We start from the raw sequence: 3,509 nt of genomic DNA on the forward strand, positions 1-3,509 counted from the left end.
GAGCGTCTGGAGCTACATGCGCATCCCAATATGGTGCCAATAGTTCCAAATGCAGTCACTGCAGCCAGTGGCCTTTTTTCTCGGCAACAGAAGGGAACCCCAGTGACAGATTTCTGACCAAACCAAATATTCTATCACTATTAGGAATGACCCTATATCAACTCAAAAGAAGACAAATCCCCAATTTTTCATCTCTCCAGCCAAAATGATGACACGATCCTCTCTCGAAGGCCTCAGGAACACAAATGAGCATCACTGGCCAGTGACTCCTCTTTATTACGGGGATGATGTCACCAGAGCTTTAATTTGCTCCTGTACTACATTTGCTGGAAGGAGCTTAGCTTGAAATGTAAGGATGTCAGAGAACAATAACAGTAATTACCACTTATATAGAGCTTTGTATTTGCCCCATGGTTTAGAATCATTAACAATTCCTTACGTCAAGATGGGCAGCTGGTTAGGGTGATCACCACTCAAGTATTCCTGGAGGAAAGGGACCTGTCTTGATCGAAGCTGGAAATAGGATCCCAAAGGATTTAAGTGTTTTCAGTTCCTGATGCTTTGAATCAAAGGCAATTGTAAATACTTTTCATGTTAAGTGCAAGAAATTCACTTTAACAAAGGGATTGAAGGCCAGATGCAGTGGCTCACACCTGTAATCCCAGAACTTTGGGAGGCCCAGGTGGGTGGATCACCTTAGGTCAGGAGTTCGAGACCAGCCTGGCCAACATGGCAAAACCCTGTCTCTACTAAAAACACAAAAATTAGCCGGGCGTGGTAACAGGGACCTATAATCCCAGCTATTTGGGAAGCTGAGACAGGAGAATTGCCTGAACCTGGGAGGCAGAGGTTGCAGTGAGCCGAGACCGTGACACTGCATGCACTCCAGCCTGGGCGACACAGCAAGACTCTCTCTCAAGAAAAAAAAAAATTGAAAAGAAAAAGAAAAACAAAGGGATTGAAAGTTGCAGGTGCAGAACTGGAGTGAGTGAGAGGGAAGAGCGTTTTAGTTACTCTACTGAGAACTTCATTTAGTTCAATTGCATGTGAGTAACCAAAAAACATGATTTCAAAAGCCCCACTCTTGCCCTCATCTCTGGATATCACCCCTAGAGTAAAGGCATAGTAGCATTCTCGGTTTTTTTTTTTTCCCCGAGCTAGCTGAGATTTTATTTTGGACCCAAAAAAAAAAAAAAAAAAAAAAAAAGCAATTGAATTGTTTTGCAGCTGGAGGCATGGGCAAGGAGGGTCCCCAGGCAGTAAACTCCCCGAGAGGGTGGGCTGAGGACTAGGGCTGAGTGGGTGGGTCTCCTGTTCACTGTGCTCCCCTGCACAGCAGCCTCCCTCCCGGGTTCTGGGGCAGCCTCAGGAGGGGCAGGCTGGGAGGGGCTGTTGCAGCTGTTCACTTGGGCAGGACGTCAGAGGACTCGGACACCAGCCTCCCATTGTGGGTCTAAATCTTCTTCACAACCACAGCCTTGGTGGAGCTGGTGCGATTGATGGAGCTGGAGCCCACGCCAGAGCCAAAGCTGGAGCCCAGGCCGTAGCTGAGGCCGGGGCTTGTGAGGCCCCCATAGGCAGAGCTCAGACCACCTGCATAGCCACTGGTGGTCTTCGTGTGGATACTCATGTTCTGCATCCCGGACTCCAGCCGGCTCTCCTCGCCCTCCAGTAGCTTGCGGTAGGTGGCGATCTCGATGTCCAGGGCCAGTTTGACATTTATCAGCTCCTGGTACTCACGCAGCTGCCGTGCCATGTCCTGCTTGGCCCGCTGCAGGGCGGTCTCCAGCTCCTGCTGCTTGGCACGAGCATCCTTGAGTGCCAGCTCCCCGCGATGCTCAGCATCTGCAATGGCGGCCTCCAGGGAAGCCCTCTGGCCTTTGAGGCCCTCGATCTCAGCCTGGAGCCGGCTGATGTTCCGGTTCATCTCAGAGATCTCAGTCTTCATATGCCGCAGGTCATCCCTGTGCTTCCCAGCCAGTGTCTGGAGCTCCTCATACTTGATCTGGTATACGCTCTCCGCCTCAGCCTGGCTGCGACTGGCAATCTCCTCGTACTGTGCCTTGAGCTCAGCGATGATGCTATCCATGTCCAGGGAGCGGCTGTTGTCCATGGACAGCACCACAGACGTGTCGGAGATCTGGGACTGCAGCTCCCAGATCTCCTCTTCATACAGCTGCCTGAGGAAGTTGATCTCGTCAGTCAGTCCTTCCAGGCGAGACTCCAGCTCTACCTTGTTCATGTAAGCTTCATCCACATCCTTCTTGATGAGGACAAATTCATTCTCCATCTCTGTACGCTTATTGATCTCTTCCTCATACTTGTTCTTGAAGTCCTCCACCAGCCCCTGCATGTTGCCAAGCTCCGCCTCCAGCTTCAGCTTCTCCTGGCCCAGCGTCTCCAGCTGCCGCCTCAGGTTGTTGATGTCGCTCTCAAACATGTTGTCCATGTTGCTCCGAGCCGTTTTCTGCTGCTGCAGGAGGCTCCACTTGGTCTCCAGCATCTTGTTCTGCTGCTCCAGGAACCGCACCTTGTCAATGAAGGAAGCAAACTTGTTGTTGAGGGTCTTGATCTGCTCCTTCTCCTGGGTACGCATGGCCTGGATGTTGGGGTCCACATCCATCTTAATGGGGTTCAGCAGGCTCTGGTTGATGGTGACTGCGGTGATGCCTCCCATGCCTATGCCGCTGGCCCCAGCATAGCCTGCACCCAGGCCACCCCGGAAGCTATGGTGCTCACTCGGGAGCTCAAGTGGGCACTGGGCCCACTCATGAAGGAGCGGCTGCTGAAGGCCCCGGGGCCAGAGGTGGACACCTTGTAGGACTTCTGGGTCACCCTGATGGACATGGTGGAGGCAGGAGTGGAGGCAGGCGGGCTGAACCAGAGACAGATTCCAGAAGGAGCGGAGAAGCTGCTTCTTTGGGTTTTTCATTACAGTTTTTACCCCTCACAATCCCCCACCCCCATAAACACACAACAAATTTAAACCCTGACTGGATAACAGAACACTAAGATATTTTTAAAAAAATTAAAAAGAAGATAAAAATGTCCCATATAAAAATATAATTTTGATCAACTCTAAATACCAGTGATTATCACTTTAGCATAATATCTTCAGCAAGGTAAACAACCAGTACAAGAATGAGCAAAGAACATGAAAGAATAATTCAGTGAAGAAATACAAATGGCCAACAAATGTACAAAAGAGCTCAGACTCATTCTTAGTTGAAGAACTGCGAATTTAAATAACGAGCTACCAACAGATTGGCAAAATGAAAAAATTTATCATATATAACACTCATAAAGTGGTGGGAAAATAAACATGTTTACTGTTGGAAGTGTAAGTTGATAAACCTTTTTCAATGGGCAGTTTGACAGTGTCTATAACACTTTAAAGTAAGCAAGCTTTTGATTCAGCAATTCTACTTCTAGGGAATTTATCCCGCAAATATAACTGACTAAAAAAAGCACAGAGATGGTGCTGTTTATAAAAGAAAAACAAAATGTAG

At 48.8% G+C, this 3,509-nt stretch overlaps 1 pseudogene; it reads right to left on the reverse strand.

Moving 5' to 3' along the window:
• Positions 1-1,453: 1,453 nt before the first annotated feature.
• On the reverse strand, positions 1,454-2,911 carry LOC110568206 (keratin, type II cytoskeletal 8-like; annotated as a pseudogene).
• Between the last annotated feature and the right edge of the window lie 598 nt (positions 2,912-3,509).

The sequence above is a fragment of the Aotus nancymaae genome, unplaced genomic scaffold (assembly GCF_030222135.1).
Source record: "Aotus nancymaae isolate 86718 unplaced genomic scaffold, 86718_ANA_hifiasm-v0.15.2.pri h1tg000040l, whole genome shotgun sequence".
In the NCBI taxonomy this organism is placed as follows: Eukaryota; Metazoa; Chordata; class Mammalia; order Primates; family Aotidae; genus Aotus; species Aotus nancymaae.